The sequence below is a fragment of the Parasteatoda tepidariorum genome, chromosome 2 (assembly GCF_982258835.1).
Source record: "Parasteatoda tepidariorum strain Cologne lab strain chromosome 2, Ptep-v5.0, whole genome shotgun sequence".
NCBI classification, from domain to species: Eukaryota; Metazoa; Arthropoda; class Arachnida; order Araneae; family Theridiidae; genus Parasteatoda; species Parasteatoda tepidariorum.
Window position 1 is genome coordinate 71,929,990 of NC_141756.1, and position 20,437 is coordinate 71,950,426.

Sequence of the window (20,437 nt, forward strand, 5' to 3'; positions counted from 1 at the left end):
TTCTCTCAAATGAGAAATACTTGAAAATGTATCTTTCAATTTTTACAGAAAATGCCGACTTGTACGTGAGCTGCATCTAATTTTGTACTAAGTTTTTAATAAAGAAAGGTACATGTTATATACAAAAACTCCACAATGTCACCGAAAATCATTAACTCGCTTAAAAATTACATCTAATTTTAAAATTATATTTTCGAATAAATTATTATGTGTATTTAAAAAGCGAAACGTGTATATTATTATATAGAACTAACATCGTTTTCATAATTCATAAATTGATCAATGTACTTTACAAAATAGGACATTATATCACATTTTTAATCCAATGTCTTAAAATAAATTGAACATATAAGTATGACAAAATCGGCAATCTTTAAAATACTTAATTGTTTTCAGAAATACCTTCTTGCACAAAAGCTTCTTTTCTATTTCCATATTCTCTGAAAAAGTTTCCAATATGCTATCAGAAGAAAAACATGTATTTCAGACAAAAACAGAAATTGTTTTGAAAAAGAAAATTCATTGTCAGATATTACAAATTTATTTACTGAAATATACCTTGAATAATGCGTTTCAAAATCTTTCTTCTACTCTTAAATGAAAGACTTAAGACATTGACATTTCCCTCTTTATTCTCTTACACTCCTCAACAATTACGCTACTCTTTGTCAGTTTTACGACATAAGGATTACTAATTAAATTCTTTCACTAGGATTTAATAGCAGAATTAATTAATTTTTATTATATAATGTTTTACTTTTGGGAAACAATGTATAAAAATAGCTTAAAAATAACGGCTTATATATTAACGCCAATTTCTCATTGCTTCAAAGTAATATAAATTTTTTTTTATCTTTACCGCATCACTCAGTAAGTTTCCGGTTCAGCTAAGAAAAATATTTTTTTTAAAAATTTGACTTCACTCGTAAACGCACTCCCCTTCAAGAAAGATGCATGCATTCAACATTCTTCTAACTTTTCGATGCCTTTTTGTAGAATGATTTGTCTCTTCTCTACTTTCGAAATATGCTTTAGATTCAAAAATAACTTTTTCATTTGAGCCAAATTACTTTCCTTAGAACATCTTTTTGAGATCCGCAAAGTGTCAGTAGTCACTAGAGGACAGATCTGAAAAGTATGGTGAGTGGGGAAGTAATTCAAAGCGTAATTCATTCAATTTACACAGTGTTTTGTCCGACTTGAGGCAAGGGCATTGTTTCAGTTAAAAAGAACTTATTCCTCGCATGCTATGCTGTTTTTTCTTGTTTTCCTCCTCAGTCGATCCAATGATCCCAATGACTACGGATAGTTTTGTCCTTTTCAAGTTGGTCGATGAACAAAATGCCATGTACATACCAAAATACGGAGGCCATAACCTTACCAGTCTACTCAGCTAAAGATCTTTTACTTCAGAAGTATAGTAGTAGTTCTATGCTTTATCCATTGTCACATGCCGGCCAAAAAAATCCTTTTTATCTTGCTCTAAAAGTGTCAAACAGCGTTCTGAATCGGCGACGCGTTGTTCTTTTTGAATCGGTGAGTAAACTTGGCACCCATTTCAAAAGCAATTTGCGCATGCTCAAATGTTTTTGTGAAATTGCAAATACACTACATTCTGATATCCTTAAGATGTTAGATATCCTTCGCAACTTCACTTTACGGTTTTTCAAAACTGTTTTATGAATTGTTAGGATATTTTCTGGAACAATGATTGATTTCGAATGATCAGAGCATTCGTCATCACCGGTGTCCTTGCGACAGTAATTAAATTTAGTATACCAGTCAATAACAGTTGGTTTTCCTGAAACAGAATCGCCTTAACACTTAACTAGCCACTTTTTTGCTTCGACAGTATTTTTACATATCAAACGTGCTCAATCGAAACATGAAATTCTTTTTTATCCATTGCTTAAAAAATTACAAAATTAAGGTCACTAGAACCACTCGTAATTTCTAAAGTAATGATCAGAATGTTATGAAATTTTCGCAATTATCGTTTGAAAGTTATTACTACTATCCAGAAATCATGTTTTTTCTAGCACTGGTGCCTGTTATGCGTCAGACCGGAGACTTATTGAGTGATGTGTTATCTGTGGCACCTTAAATGGCCTTAACTTTACCTTATTTGTTTAACTTTAAAATCGTTCCGTTTACATTCGGGATATATGTCCCTCCTTGTTTTGGTTATATTAATATAATATTAGAAAGCACTATTTTTCACGTGTAATCGTCTTAGTTGATGGTGAGATATATTTTGTTTGTATTGTTATACATTGTTGATTGATATTATATATTGTTTTCCAGTTTATTTAAAATTTTTAAGCTCTGTTTTAAAAATATTGCATTTTATTAATTTTTCTTGCCTTTTTCGGTATCATGTGCCAGTAAAAAATGGTTTTACGGTTGAAATTACTGGTACCAAGAGTGCCGGTTTACGTAAATATCACGTTGAAGTTACTAATATTTTAAAACCATTGCTCCTTAGTTTTCCTTACATTGGTAAAACACTTCAGAACTTATCTTAAAACCTATTGCTGAGCTGAGTGTCAGTACCCTGAGTGTCGATATTTTATACCGTAATTTGCTTTCCAGCAATATATAGCACTAATGAACATATAATTTAATAAATTCAAGATATATTATATTAATGAAATACTTAATAAACCGTCATTTACTAGCAAATAAATCATGTTATAAGCCTTTACAATTTAAATTAATATATCAATTAGTATACTATTACAGATTAATTAAACACACGTAACGTTTGAAATAAATCAAACAGAAACGTTAGTTTTGTTACTGCTGCATTCCGTAGGCTAATTTTATTAGATATTTAATAGCAATAAAAATTCAAAAATCTATACTTAAAACTCTGCGCCATATTCTTATTTATGAATAACAGATTTATTAAAATAATCAGATTTGTAAGGAGATCTCAGCAAAATTTGATTACAAAGTGTATTTAATAGATTTATAGAAACAAAAGTGTTTTCTTCTTCCACCCTTGTTTTAGAATAAAAATAAGAAACAAGAGTTGTTTTAGATCAGCTGCATAATCGTTTCTCCTAACATTACATTTCCACAAGATTAATCAGAATAAAGTTTGGACCTCTTCCAGAGTTTCTAATTACAGGAGTGGCTGATTAGGAACGTTTAATTCAATTGTGTAAACTTTTCGGAAATATTGCGCAGTAAATTTGTATGTATAGCAGTAAATGGTCATTATCCATCTAAACAAATCCAAATAAATTAAGTTACAAGATATGTAATATCTGTATCAGAAAGAGATATTAAATAATCACTTTATTTTAATAAAATTATCGCAGCATTTGAAAAATATGGAGTAGAAGTATTTTTTTTTTATTTATTTATTTATTTTTTTTTTATAGGAGCAAAATAATCCGGTTAAATGTCTTCTTATTCGAAATTTTTTCCTCAAACAAAATATTTGGTTTTCTATAATAGAATAATTGTTTTTTTTAAATATTCTTTTATGAAATATAACTATCATTTATATAAATGAGTTTTGTATAATCAGAGAAATATTACATACAATATGAACGAAAATAAATTATAAATAGAAATAAGTAATATGAATGCACGAAAGAAGTGAAAAGTTTTTTGAAAAAAAAAATTCAAATGTATGTTTATAGTTTTTCTCTTTAATTAACATATTTTTACTTAATATAATTTAATGAACGCTAATATTGTATGGCGCACAGTGAATTTAAACAGATCCATAAACATGTTATTGTGAAAAAAAAATCTCATTTCCGGATAATTTACTATGATTACACTAGAAATTACACTGCAAATAAAGATTTTATTTAACAAACACAGTTTAAATATTTTTACATAGAGCAATAATATCTAAGGAAAAAAATATTTACTTGTATAATTTTTACAAGAAAAATTATAAATTCCAGATACTTTTTCCTCCTTGTAAAATAATGTTCGATGATATATTGAAAACAAATAAGAAAATATTTAAAAACTGAAGAAAAATAATAGTTCTACGTTGTGATATTTATTTGAAAATTTTAATATTGTTATAAAATAGTAAACAGAAACAAATAATCCCACTGATAACAAATAATGCTAAATAAAATCATTCCTTGAAAAGCGTACTATCAAGAAGAAACGCTTTCTCTGAAACTTATTGAAAAGATGTTCACTTTTTATGCTTATTAGGAAAAAAAAATTGCTATTTTTCACTTTAAAAATCCGACGTTCCTTCAACTAAAAGAAATCACTCAAAACAATGGAACGAAGCAATACATGATGGAAACAAAAGAAATATTACCCGAAATTATGTATGATTCAAAAACAAAAATATAACATGCTTTCTAAAAGCAATAATGCAGTTTCAAAAATAAATAAACCAAAAGAAATTCAACATTTTTATGAGTCGCGGAGAAATCCAATTCGATAATATTTTTCTCGGTTTTCAGGAAACTTTTCCTCTCGTGACTCATCATAGGATCCAATAACGGTTTTTTTCTGATGCTCTTTGCTACCCAGAATGAAAAATGCTTTCTTTTATAGATATTGGTTTTTTTTCCCTCTCCAAGTCACCATAGCTATGGCGGAAAATCAGCTTTGTTGCTACTTCTAGCACGTCTTCGAGTTTTCCTAGTTTAGATAATAAAACAGAAAATGACGCACCATTGGTTCAAGCTGAGGTTTAACTAACAGTTTTCTCTCTTACTGCATCGTTCTAATGTTATACATTTGTTAAAGATATAAAAATTTAATCCCACGATAAACAACTTAAAAAGTTATATTTAAAACGAGGGGAGTCGCGCTAAAATAAGCATTTAAAACTGTGATATGTACCTTTAAAAATGTCTTTAAAATAGGTAAAGAAAAGCTAATATTTCAATTTTTTTTAATTTATACATTTCATAATCAAATAGTATGAAATTTGTTAAACATGTAACAATTTATTTCCAAGGTAAGCAATTTAAAATTGTTTTTAAAAGGAGGTGTCACACATAAATTAAAAGTTTAGAATCACAAAATATACTTCAAAAATAAAATTTAAATGTTAATTGCATTAAAAAGCAAATATATCAATAAATTCTTGTATTTCAATGAATTTATACATTCTTGCAATCTAATGTCCTACATGCAGCAGTTTATACACATTGTGAACTCTTTTAACCCTTAACTTACCTTTGACTTAAACTCTTTTTCTAAAGAGAAAAAGAATCACACTTGAAATTAAAGTTTAAAATTACAATAATTTAAAGTTCTAGAAAAAAACATAATTGTTAAATAAATCAAAAAGCTGATATTTCAGTATTCTTTTTTAATGTATACATTGTTTTGATCTACTTTTATACATTTGTTATATATTTAGAAATATATATTTCCAACATAAACAGCTTAAGAAAATATTTAAAATGAGAGAGTCGCAGATAAAATAAAAGTTTAAAATTTTCGTAGTTACCTTAAAAATTCTTTTTAAATGCATCGGAAAGCTGATATTTCAATATTGTTTTTTCATACAATCTTTTGATCAAATGTTATACATTTGTTAAATATGTAATAATTTGTTCCCAACATCAACAACTTAAGCAGACATTTAAAATGAGAGAGTCGCAAATAAAATGGAAAAAATAAATGAAAAATGCATCAAAAATCTTATATTTCAAGAAATGTGTTTGAATCTATACATTCTAGTTATCTATTATTATGCATTTTTTTAAATATGTAGAAATTTATTAACAACATAAATACCTCAAACTTATATTCAAAAAGAGGGTGTCACGCATAAAATAAAAGTTTAAAATTATTTAGTTCTAAATTAGTAATTAGCTTCAATCAACAAAATTCAAATGCTAAATGCACACTAAGAAAAATAAATGCGTCTATACTAAGAGGAAATTGTAAAATTTAGCGTTTTCTGGCTCTATAAGAAACACCACATTCATTTTCTACAGAGTTTCGTGATACTTTTTCATCTATACACTTTCGTGAATTAATGTTATTTATTTTTTAAATATGTCACTATTTATTTCCTATGCTAACAACTAAGTCTTATTTAAAAAAAATGAGTCCCAAGCAAAATGAAAATTTGGAATTACAATATTCACCTTGGAAAAACAAAATTCATATGTTAAATGCATTGAAAAGCTAATATTTCAATAAATTATTTTGAATTTTTGCATTCTAGTGATCTAATATTATATATTTTCTATATTATGAACTAATATTATATACAAATACGTAGCAATTTATTTCCATTATAAATTTTTTTATCTAATATTTAAAAAAAGAGTCGCGCTTAAAGCAAATATTAAAATTCAGTGAGCTTGAATTACCTGAATTTAAATGTTTAATGCTCTGAAATGCTGATATTATAATATTTCAAACAATATGTTTGATTATTAGCATTTGAGAAGTGTTTCGAAAGTTTATGTTATGTGTTTGGATGTTTAACGATTACTACAACAGTTAAAACACTTTTCAGTATAATTTTTCCATTTGAGTTTAAAATAGCATGTTTTTTTTTAAACAAGAAAAGGGGAATTGGAGTTTAATCTTGTAAATATAAAAACATTACTGATTATTTCCAATTTCCAATTTCAAAATTTTTATATCCTTGCACAAATTATGGTTCAACACAGAAGCATTTATTAGGGATAATATTTAATGCAACATTAAGAAAGTGTTTATTTTGCCATGGTTTTTTTCATGTCATAAAAGTCAAGTCAAGTTAAATTTAAAAATAATTAATTTAAGCGATAATGCATTTTAATTTAGAGCCATATAAATGTTTCGTCAAAGCAGCAGGGCTCCTCTTGACAACGATAAAGTTATTATTTAGTTATTTGTCATTTTAATATTAGAAAGAATTTAAATTATCTTATTTTTGCATAGATAATATTAAAAATTTATAGCATTGAATAAAATGAAGTAAGTTTTCAAAAAAATCATGTATTTAAGTTACTAAGTTAAAATACAGCGAAACAGTTCTTGGTCTCATATTTTTATTTCCGAAATGAATTTATCTAGCTTTTATTTATGGATTATTTTTTTTAAAGTTTTACATGCCTTTGAATTCTGAGACATGATTGAAAATATTTACTGAATGTTATTATTTACTAGCATTTAAATGAAATATCATGGTTATTCAAAACAGTTTTGTGTTAACTAATGATAAACTTGATATCTTATTTAAAGTTATAATGAATTATAAGAAAAGAATAATAAAGAGATAGAATGGAATTTTATTGAATCAGTTATTTTAATTTTAATTGAAATTTATTAGAACAATACACATTTGTTAAAATGAACATCTTAAGTATAATACATTGTCGAATATTTGACAACATATTTCGAAATACTAATATAAATTACACAAGTATAGCATTTTTATTTTAAATTGAAAAAAGTATAATAAGACTATAATGACTCTAAGACTATAATGTAAGTCTAAAAGATGAATTTAAACTTTCAAACAATCAACACAACTAATGATATTTGAAACACAGTTGGAATAAAAAAATGAATTCTTTGCTTTGAATAATAATCTAATATAAAATTGTTAAATAAAATATCTTAAATATTGAAGATTTTGTCCAAAATTTTTCAACGCTGTTCTAAATTAAAATTCTAATTGGAAATAAACTAAAGATTTTTTTAAATATTAAATTTAAAAAAAATTAATTTTGTTATAAAATTAATTAACAAATTCCTTATGAGTAATTAAAAAAAGTAGATCCACATGATGATAATTGCAAATTCAATTAGATCATTATGAATTTGATCATTTTGGAACGAAACTTTCCACATATTGACGTAGATCTGGAACAAAATTTTTGTATGGAAACAATATTAAAGAAAATTAAAGCATAGAATTGGAAGTAAATCTGAAACAAATTTAATAAAACAACTATATTAAATCCTAAGCATTATGTCTAATATATTTCCCCATTGTTCTAAATAAAATTTCGAACACCAAGAAAAAATAATAAATAATTAAAATAAAATATGAAATTAAAAGATTTCTTGTTGTGATTAATTTAAATTCAATTTTACTATTATGAATTTATACATTTTGGAAGAAGCAAATTTAATATTTATTAATATTTGGAACAAAGCTATTGAATCAAAACAAGAATAAAGAAAATAAAAACATAGTATTAGAAGTTTATCTAACACACATTAATTAAAATCAATACCTTATAAACTGAACATGTTTAAGATATATTTAAGATACTACAACATTGTTCGAAATCAGAGTTTTAACTGCCGAAAAATAACAATTTTAAAATGATTCATTAAGCATTTCCGCATTGTGCTTAGTCCCAATACAATTTGAAAATTACGAATTTAATCATTCTGGAAACAAAATAATTCTACACTTTCACCGACATCTGGAACAAGACCTTCGCAAGAATTAATGAAAATAAACCGTAACATAAGTCCATTCAGCAAAGCATCATTTAAATAAAATACAAAGAAACACATAAAAAAATCATGCCTGATATTCATAAATGGCAAGCCATTTAAAAAAAGAAAAAAATTTCTAAAACGATAATGTATTCTGTCTAAAATGGGATTTCCATTAAAATAAATGTTATGTTTTGAGAAAATGAATAAAGAGGTTTTGCTTTCAAGATCATTTATAAGAGAAAATGAGGTGTTATTGGCATATCCGATAGGATTGAAAATTCCAATGTAAAACTGTTCTTAGTAAGTATCTGTAATTTAACGATACTACCTGCTTTGATATAGAGCTATAAAAATAATGCTTAACTATATTGAAAAGCTGAGAGAGGAAGTTTTATATTTCGGCGCTGAATCAGTTTAAGAAATTTATTATTGCGAATTTTAAATCAATATTCTTCGTTTTTATTCCTTTTTTCCATACATATTGTTTTCATATTTACTTCCATACATAAATATTAAATGTGTATTATTTTGATGGCAGTTACGAAACATAAAAGGCGACAGCAATTTTAAAGGAGGTTTTCAATAGAAGAAATCAATAAAAAAGGGGAAAAATAGTTTTTATAATTTCCTTACCGTATTTACTTACTCTTTTCTAGCTAGATTTTTTTCAAACAAAGCTTCTGCAAATTAAAAATGACTTACGAACTAAAAGTTCTTAAACTACAATCTTAAACATCTTAACAATAAATATTAATAAATGTAGTAAGATTCTAACATAGCAAATAGACGAATATTAAAACAAGTTTGTTATTCAGAACTTTCAAACTCAAAAGAAAATAACCACTGAAAAGATCGAAATAATTTTTTAACTTTTAATTCTCCTAACTTTGACAAAAATATCTGTAAAAATTTTGTTTTAACTTACATTAATGACTATTTTGGAATGAATGAAACTTTAGAAAATAAAATTACAAATAAAAAAGTGGTAAGAAAAAAAATATATACATCAAACCATAAGGATTGCTCGAATGAAAAGTCATGTGTCATAACATCAGCAAGATAATAGTCATAAAAGGGCACACTGTTTTTGGTTTGAGAAATTAGATAAGGAGGAGAACACGCGTAACTTGTGTGCGCAAAAGAGAAATAAAATAAATAAATAAACAAAAAAAATGAGCTTCCTGAATAATTTTTCATAAAGGGATTTGTATCTTCATATACAAAGACTTAATCTTTTTGATTTGATGGCCTGGCCTCAAATATCTGAATTAATAATTGCAGACGATATTTCAAGTTACGAAATCAGAAACAAAAACGTATTTTCTCTGAATAATACTGTCTGTTTTCTAACGGGTTTGGCCTCTTGACTCTCAGAATAACCTCACCCAAAATAGTTTAAATAATTCCTAAGATATCAAATTTAAACAAAAGGAAGAAAAAAACATATTTTGTAAAAGTTGATTTCTATATATATATATATATATGTGTGTATATATATATATATATATATATATATATATATATATATATATATATATATATATATATATATATATATATATATATATATATTTATTTATATATATATATATATATATATATATATATATAAAGAGAGAGAGGAAGAATACGACTAACGCCGTAGTATATCATTAATAAAAATTACGTTTCTTAAAAAAATGAACTTAACCTGCGGTCAAAATAACATATGAGACATCAAGCATTTAATGTTAGTTTCTTACTTCTTGATACCATTTCCCAACTTCTAATCCTTAAAATATGAAGCAACGTAGTTTCAAAGTAATCTATAATGGAAAGAGCGATTAGGAGCCCGAGGAAATGCTCATCATAATAACATTTATGTTTCACTTTTCCAAAGTTTTTGATATTTTTTCGCACGAATCTTGTGGTGTGATCTAATAAAAACTCTTACTTGATGGCTTTACCTTCAAAAATCTCAAACATTTTCTTATAAAACATATGTTTTTCACATCATTTCAATGGAAGTAGTAAATCTACCATTTTGAATTTGATATTTAGATAAAGACTGTATTAATCTCAAAAACTATTCTTAATTTAGTTTTTTATTTACTTATATTTTTTCTTAGGATTTTTATACAAAAAGCTGAAAAAATATTTCCTGAAATAAAAAAAGTATAATTATTATTGGAAAAATAATATTAATTTTTTCTTAATAAATTACTTTTTTTAATTAAACATCAAGTTATAGTAATGATGTAATAAAAAAATTAATATTTTGATTTTGATTTTCTGATTTTAAATTCCATTATTTTATATAATTTTTTGGATCTTTACATAATTTGTTAGTCGTCTTTAGGAAATGTTACGAATGGTGTAACTGCTTTTGAGAAAATGCAAGAAGTAATGTTATTGGTATTCCACCCAGTATGCATGGTGGTCAGGAGCTAACCTCATTTCAGAAAAGCCCCTGTTTAGAATCCCATTTTGCACATGGGAGTAATTTCCCTCTCTGTTTTTCTTATGCTATTACGTGATGATGCCTACAAAACAATGATATACAAAACTGCTCATTAAGTACAACGATGGCATATAGTTTCCAAAAGAGGTGGGAATTGGAAATAAACATTTTTTCTGTTGTAGTCAATGTTTTATAACACCTAGCAAAATTTTTCCACGGAACAAATTCATAATGATCACCTTTAAAGATATTAATATCAAATTAGTTCAAATATTAAAGTAAATAAAATTAAAATAAATATATTGTTGTTGACTTATGCCTGTTTAGGCTGAGGGGGTGCGATTGTTCTTGTTTTCCAGTGGCGCCATCTATGGCCAAGTATTTGACTTCTGCCGCACCATGCGTCACACCCGTTTATAGGGCGGACCCATTAATACATCCATTCATTCATGATAAGTATATTAAGTATCAAAATTATAAAAGTCAGCTTGACTTTTTCACAAATCTATTGTAAGCAGTTTATATTGTATGAATTGTATGAACGTAATACTGTATTGTAAGAACTGATATTAAAAACTTAAGATTTTAATATCAATTTATTGTTTCATAAAAATTTATTTCAAACAAATTTTTAAATTTTTATAATCCGTGTGCTAATTTTTTATCGGTATTCATTTTCTTAGAGTTGCTGATATAGCAAGATATTTTTGCAAGCGGTAGCACCATTATTACTCAAGAAATAATTTTCGAAAAGAGACAATAACTGGAAATCAAGAATGGGATCTAACAATAATGGAAGTCTAAATTTTAATTGATTTTAATGGTGTTTTGAAAGAAATTTAATTTTAAGCTTATTTTATTTTATAATCAATAGCACATTTTCATTTTATGCAATATGTAGTAAATTTCTGATCACCTAACATGTTTATGCTAATACTTTCCCTTCATTTTCTCTTTTATATTAATACTTTTATTTATCCCGGACTCGACCAAAGATTATAAACAGACTTTTGTAAATCTCTCTATGAAAGTTTAATGTCAAAAATTTAAAATCACTCATCACTGCAATTTATAGCTTGTAACCAGAATTTTAACTAATATCATTCGTTGAATAATTTACATTTTAACTAATCAAAGATAACTAAGGTACTCAAAATAATTATTATTTTCAATTGGTATTTTATAAATTTTCGAATGGAGCAGTCTGTTGAAGATATAATTTTGTTAAAAGAATTTTATTTTTATTTTTTAAAAGAAATTCAATTGATAATCGATCAAATTTCTTAAGTAAAAAAAAAAATCCCATCCTATTTAGATTTTAAAAGAGCTTTCTATTGGCTTCTTGGTTCGATCCTTGGACCGGGCGTGGTTGACTCCACCTTCCATCCCTTCTGTGGGTCTATAAAATTAGTACCAAGCATGCTTGGGAACTAAACACTGTGAGTTCCACGTTGGGCTGACCACTCAGCCGGAGCAGCTGCTCCTGGACCTCAGAGCACTAAGGTCAAGAAAACTGAGATGGACACAGTAGATCTCAGCCTTCTATGTACTGTCGTGCCACTGAGGTTAGTTCAGTTTATATTGCTATTTTTTTTCTCATTTTTACATACACTGGACCATTCAATTTACAACATTTCCTACTCAATTCAAAGCATAAAAAACTAAAAATAAAGAAATGCATCACCTTAAATTTTTTTTTCTAAAAGGTTATTGGAAAAACCAGGATAAAAAGGAAGTCAGAGTAAAGAGTGAATAAAACAAAGTCATCACTCATACAGAAATTCATACCCATGGCTAGATTACATACATCAATAAAAGTGCAGTGAATATTTATATAGGTTAACTTAAAATGATTTGGCGAAAGATAGCGTTTAACAACTAATTTCAAATGGCTCGCATTAACGGCAAACTTGGCTTTTAACACATATTGAAAATTTTATAACTTATTTATTAATATTATTCATTTCGTTCCGCTGTTGAAGTCTATTTTAGGAATTATGATTTAAGTTTTTCAGAGGAAATTACTTAAATTAAATATTTTTTAATTGAGGCGTAAAATGGGATAACTATTTTTAAATGTTAAAGTTATTTTTTAGTAAATAATAAAGGTTAATTTATTTTCTATTAATGACATGAGAGATACCGGATTGCTTTGTGCAATAATAAAATCTAAATGAATCAACTAAAATAACAATCCAATTTATGGACAGATATACTTTGTGGTATACACAAAAATAAAGCAAGAAAGTGTGAATAACCACAAACTCACATATTATATAGTTTCAATATCAGATTTACTGCAGTTTCAGTTTTACAATCAGGACTCTCTAAGTTCAAACACAGATTACGAGGAAGACAGAAAGGAGCAAAAAAAAGTTGCAACCAAGTTGCAACATGGAATATTCATGCATAATAAACCGGAGTTGGAAAGCTTGTTCCTTTTCACATTTTGTGTTTCAACAATGATGGAAGACCAGATTTATAGAACCTTATAGCATAGCAACTAAAAATACTACTAAACTAAACTCAGTGGCGCGACAGCCCATAGAGGGCCAAGGCCTACTGTGCCCATCTCTGTTTTCTTGACCTTGGGCTCTGGGGTGCAGGAGCAGATGTTCCGGTCAGCCGAATGCGGAACCCCCAGTGTTTTGTTCCCAAGTATGCTTGGTACTTATTAATCGATCCACTGAAGGGATGAATGGCTGTGTCAACCTTACCCGGCCCGAGGATCGAACCAGGGACCTGTGGCACGACAGCGCGAAGCGCAACCGCTCAGCCACCGGGTGTCAGCAACTAAAAATAGGACACCTAATAATATTGGATGACAATAGAGCCACTTAGGCTATTTTCACAGCTGAACCATTAATAAAAAGAGAAATATCAAAACTAAAGTGGATAGACTGTTTGAAAAAGGCCGTTAAACTAGTAGCAGCAAACAGCAAAATCTTAGCTAAGATCAGTACGGTATGTAATTCAGAGGAAGGAGAGGAGCTATCTGTGGCTGCCTTGCCGTTGGAAAAGGAAACAAAAACTACATTATGTCAGTTTTTGTAACTTTATCTCTGCTTTATTCCCGTTTCATTGCTTTAAAAAATAACTATCGGAAATATCAAACTAAAAATTAACACCTCACAACAAGTGAAGTAATAATTACAGTAAGACTACTAAATTGCTCCAATTAAATGAATATTACTGTAGATGTTACGGCATAATATTTTACTGTAGAAAAGGATTTCACTGATGATGAACTCAATGTGCTGGTACTTTGGTACTCAGTGTGCTGGAATGTTTCAAAGTGTATTCCTGTTTGATGGACCAACATATAAATGCTGTCTTATGAATTATAAAATGAAACTTAACCATTAACAAAAACCTTCGTTTTAAATTTTTTCATTACAATTAATTATTTTTATTTTGAAACATTGTGATTGCTAAATAGCATGACAACATTTGCTTTTGGAAAACTGCCAGTAGAGTTTAAATATTGCATGCTCATACATTTGCAATTCCTTTTCTTTTTCAATTCAATTTTTTTTTCAGTTCAGTCTACCCAAACTCAAAAAGAAGCATAAAATCAGATCCCAAAGAAAATATTGCATAAAAAAAATCGCAGCCTTCTTCGTGATTAAAGTACTGAGAGAAAAATTACACCTGGTTAGAATGCTGTCGATATCCATTAGACTTCTTGTAAGTGTTTCTGTTCCTATTTTAATTTCGGGTTCCCTGTTTAAAATGCAAATGTAGCGTGACCTAGAAATTTTTAATCAACTTTTGGCATTGCAATCGACTTTAGAGTGACTCGGTAGTACATCTAATTTTAGAAAGCAGAAAAGAAATCACTGCAGCGATTTGTGAATAAAGCTTGTTTCAGATTCTGTTTTCTTATCATATATATATTTTTTTGCAGTAGTTGTTTTAGCCAACGGAAGAAAATTCATTATTAAAACTTCAGAAGTTAGAAGAAGAGAATTCCTTATTTTTTGCATGCATTTTTTATCAAATGAGAAATTGTTGTTTTATGTGCTTTTAGAGCCGAGTAAACTGTACGCAAAGTTGGGTATGTTTTAAGCAAAACCTAATCGACTTAAGTAATAAGATAGGAATTTTTAAAAAAATGTGTAACAACTTTAGTTTTCTGTCAAAAATATAAAAACAAATTGTTTGAAACATTTTTTTGTTCGTTCTTAAATAGGAATATGATGCACTTTCAGACTACTTAAATATTAAAGATAAAAATTAGTTATTTATCAAAATCCAGTGTTGATAAGCAGCTATTGCGCTGAAATTATTTTCTACACAAGACCTTAGAATTTATTCATTTATTATATCTTTTAAACATATCATAATTTTTTCAAAATCGAATCGAAACGTTTCAGAAGGGATTTTATTTAGTTCATATAATACGTAGAGACGTTAATATGTAAGTATATATTGAAACTTCGCAGTTGCGTTTTGTAATCATAAAAAATTAGTCTTTTGCATGACAAATACCAATTGATGCATCCATCTCTATCAAATTGTTTTTTAATTATGTAAGAAAAATGGATGACATCTGTTTTTTAAATCGAAAAACAATCTATAAATAGCTATTGTAATATAATGCTAAATACGAAATTAATAGAAACTATCTTTTGTGATTGCATTCAGTCTCATACTATACTTATGGAATAAATAATATAAAGGTTGTAATTTTGTATTTCTCAAAATTCTAAATCGCATGAAATTAAAAAGTTGTGCATTACTTCCTACTGTTTGATTTTCTTTTTAATATCAAAATATATTTAGTCCCTAAATCAGGTCATTGAAATTTCTCTAAATTTATAAAATGAAATTTATTCATTTATTTTATTTTTCAATTTTATTTGAATGAAACTTTTTATTCACATGAAATGGAAATATTTGTAAGATACATTTTGTTTGTAAAAAATGCAATTTTACATGGTGTCCCAAAATTCATGCTATATAGGTGAGGGGTGATGAAATATAACTAGGTAAACACAAATCACCATACAATCCATGGTCCTAACGCCAAAGATCACCATAAAAAGGCTGTTACCAACAGCTGCCATCATTCGCTTTGTGGATCACCGATGAGATGGCACGCATCTTCTAATCAGGAGAAGACCGAGATGCACATTGCGGAAATCGGTAATGCAAGAGAAACTCAAAACGTTTTCTAAGGGGACGCAACCCTGAAGCGAGGACAAGTCAGCGATTGCACCAACACTCATTTAACGTTCATTGTTGTTCATTTAGCGTTTGAAGTGAACACCTGTGAATCTAACTCAGTGAGACAAGAAACATTACCAACGGCACACTGCCATAGATAACTGCTCATAGAGTGAGCCTCATTTACACTCCTCACAATAGAGGACAACATACAGAGAAATATCCATACCAAGAGCGAGATTTGAGCCTGCAGCCATCAGCTTCACCGTCAGGGACTCTGACCGCTCTGACACCTGGGCAGTATGATATATTTTATAAAATTAGAGAAAAATTCAAGGATCTGGCAAAGGCAGTCTAAATATATTTTGTTTTAGAAATGCACATCCTTTCCCACCAAAGCTGATTTGAAAAGAAAAATCGATCCTCTTTAATTAATAACATTCAAATTCATCTCTTAACGCATTCATTGCGGCAATAGCGCGACTTTTCCCTATCCTCTGTGCTACGAGTTCCACTTTTAAATAAATAAAGGAAAAGAGGATGAGAATTAAAGGATAAGAGGACGAGACATCTCGTCATAGCGGACAGAAATTTTCCTTAGAAGACGATGTATCTCATCCTTAGCGATGAAAGTGTTAAGAATAGAACACCAGCAATACAAACTTTGCAGCAAATATTTCTTTATTTTTATCATAAAAACATGTATATTTATTTTGATGATATTTACATTCATTGTGATGATATTAAATTATTCTGAGAATATTTATTGACAAAACAGCAAGTTAGGGCAGGAAATAATGCAAAAACATGAACTTAAAGTTTCAAGTTAGAACATACTGTTAAAATCCAACTGTAATTTTTCATGTAAAAACATAATGCAAAAACCTAAAACTGTTTCATGTAAAAACATAGTATTAATTTTAGTTACAAGTACAGTTTGTAGTTGTAATTTCTAAATTGTTAAATGGGTGATAAGAATAAAATAAGTAATAAGAGAAGTAAGTTAAGCAATTAATAAGAGAAGTTTGTTTTCCACAATCGTTTCATTAAAATTATAAATATAATTTTAATTATTATTTACTGAAATTTATTTTTATAATTTAATCAAACGAATTTCAAAACTCCTTATTATAATGACAAAGATGAATCATACGAATTACAACTAATAAAATTTTAAACGATAAATTCTTTATTGTATTTTTCTAAATATTATTTGGAATTCAATAGGTGAAAACATTTGCAAATCAAAAGGATTAAGTTAAAACATTTACAGTCTCATCATTAAATGAGCAAGATTAATGTTGTAAATAATATTTAAAATACTTTTTTTTAAAATCAAATTAACAAAAGCTTGTTTTCAATGCATCTTGGATAAAGCACTGATTTAATTCTCGTTTTCTAATCCATTATTATAATTCCATTATTCTTAATAAATATTCGAACTAAAATGGGATTTTCAGAAGTGAACAACAAGAGCATCTAAATTGCAAGATTATGCTTTAACCCACTGACGGTTCTGCACGTAAAAAGTCGCATTTTAACCTGCAGTCTTCTCTGCATAGCAAAACTGGTTTTCCCATGTTAACTGATAGGGGAACTGTGTGTAGGGGAGAAACATTCTCCCAACTTTGCCCATTTCCTTAACCGCCAGTGGGTTAAATTAAAATTAAATGAAATTCAGCATATTTCAGTAAAAATATTACGCGGAGAAAAATAAATATTGGTACTTGAAATTTCATTTATTCTCTTATCAAAACACAAACATATTTGTGCAAATATATGTCGCTCTACAATTCCGGAAGGAAAACGATAAATTGACTAACGTATTTCTTTTTGAAAAACTCTACTATCTTGAACAAATAAAATGTAAATTAAAGTGCAGTGAATACAGATGATATATGCTTAAAACGCAAACATGAAGCCCTTCCCGTTTGAAATTCTGACACATAATTTGTTGAAAGAAGGAAAATAATTCGGTTTATTCTTCTCTGCTCATAGAATAAATTTGTTTTAGTCATGTTTACAAAATTATGGATCATTTATTCATTATTTATTTATAATTTATGCTTTAAGATAGCCTGAAATTTTATTCTAGTAGTATATTGTGATAAATAATCACTTTTTATTTACAAGTATTATTTTTCTTCATAAAAGTTATTACATATAATAATAATACCAGGTTCAATTGAAACAAGGTCATGCTTTGTGTTTTATATTTTTAAAAAAAGGCTAAAAAACGTGAAATAAAACACATTTAAAAACGCAAAACAGGCGTCGGAAAACAAATTGAAAGAAGAAAGTAACGAATCACACACATTACAATAGGAAAGAAAAAGATGATTGGACTAATACGGTGAGATTAAAAAGCTTGAACAAGATTACTTAAATAAAAAGGATACGAAACAAGTGAACGAGAGTTGGTTGGGAATCTCTGAATGGATTTAGTAGTAGAATTACAATAAAACAGACTTCCAAAATTAAAGCTAAGAAAGGAAGAGATTCCAGAAAGATTCTCAAAAAAACTCAGAGAATTTTTAAGAATATAGAAGGATTTTCAGAAATCAAAGTCGTTTGATGAAAAGCAATGTTGAAGGATTTTAGTGAAAGATTTACCAACTTATGACTAAACCTTATGCTATATAGGATCTTTTATGTTCCGGAAGTCGAAGTTTGGGGGTGCATTTAGTTTGTAAATGATGCAAAAAAACTTTGACAAAAAATTGATAAGTACCCCAGCTATTATTATCACATATAGAGTCTTCAAAGCTTGAAAAATTTCAGAATTTTTATTTTTTACTGAGGAAAAAAAGACTTTACTCATATTTCTTAAAAAGTATTATTAAAAAAAATCATGCTGATTTAAGGACTGATACTTGGACAATAAGCTAAAACAATTAAATTGTTTAAGTTTGAATTAAAGAATATCTCTAACTTCATTTATATGCATCTATCTCAACGAAAAGTTTAAGGTATAATAAAAATGATATGCTAAACTATTAGCTATTAGACTGAGCGCTATTAGACTAAGTGCTATTCGATAGAAAAAAATAACTTGGTATTTAATATTCAACTAATTTACTTTGAAATTAAGTGTAAACAGAACTTCAATAATCCTACATAAAAATTCTTCATTTTATTTTATAAAATCGTATGGTATTATGATTTGATATGTTCACATACATTATGGTTTTTAAACAAACACTTTCGGTTACCTTTTGTCTTCTGCACTGTAAAACATTTTCGTACATCTTAACACAAAAAACAGTAGCAACTACTTTACACCAAATGAGCTGCTCTCAAACACCAGTAATATTCCTTAACAAAACATGGTATAAAATAACTGCTACCATATAGCTGCTGTTCAGTAAAACTAACATTTATTGTTACAGTAACATAGCATACGCATAAAAGTCAGTAAAGTTATTTTTACGAAGCGAAATATAGTAAAAATCTTTAATTTATGCTGCATATATACACTGTTTCTTAAAATAAAACTAGTTTGTAATTCAGATTGTGAGAATATACATTATAAACTTATGTAAAACAGTTTGCAGCATCTTTAAAATTAAAATATAAATATTCTTATTGCTTAACTAAAAACACATATACATTTTCTAAGGGTGAACTTTTGTTTCTCTACATGAAAAAGCAACATGGAAAACATTGACTATTTCGCGCCAATTCGTGACCGATAGTTAACCATCCTATGGAAGCTAATAACTTCTATGGCTAATAACTTCTATGATAAACATAATAGATATTTGGTTTAAACTTGTAAAAAAGAGCTCCTTCAAACAAGATTCTAGTTGTTCAACATCAAACTTGAAAAAAAAAATAGTGTGCCACAATTTTTACAGAGTACTTATAAATGTACAAAACGTCAATTGGCGTAGAATAAAAGAGATAATGGGTATTTTCAGAATGGGCACATAATGACAAGCAAAATGATTACTGAACTATAAATATATAAAAGCAACTGAAATTTATTTGAATGCGTTCGAGCAACATGTATTGTAAAATAATATATTATTTAGCAGAACAAATAATTCAACATTAAAAATTTTGAAAATGATTTTTATGTGTTTTTAAATGTTAATTTAAAGCAGAACAATTGCACTTCAGGTATTTTAAGGTTGACATTTTCATTCAAAGTTGTATTTAATCTGCAAAAATAGGAAAATGTTCGTTTTCATGATTTGAAATTATCGCATTAAGGAAGCTGTTTCTTAAATAAGTGCCCACGCGGAATGAATTGAGAATAGGGATTGTTTTTATTTTTGTGAAATTTTTAAATCAATAACAACCGAATGCAAAATAATTTTTTCCAGTTTTGTAGTTCAGTTATCTCGTAAAGTTATTTTGAAACAGTATTGTGTTGGAAGACCATGAGACAATGCCAACCTTCATCAATCAAAAGGTACCTCA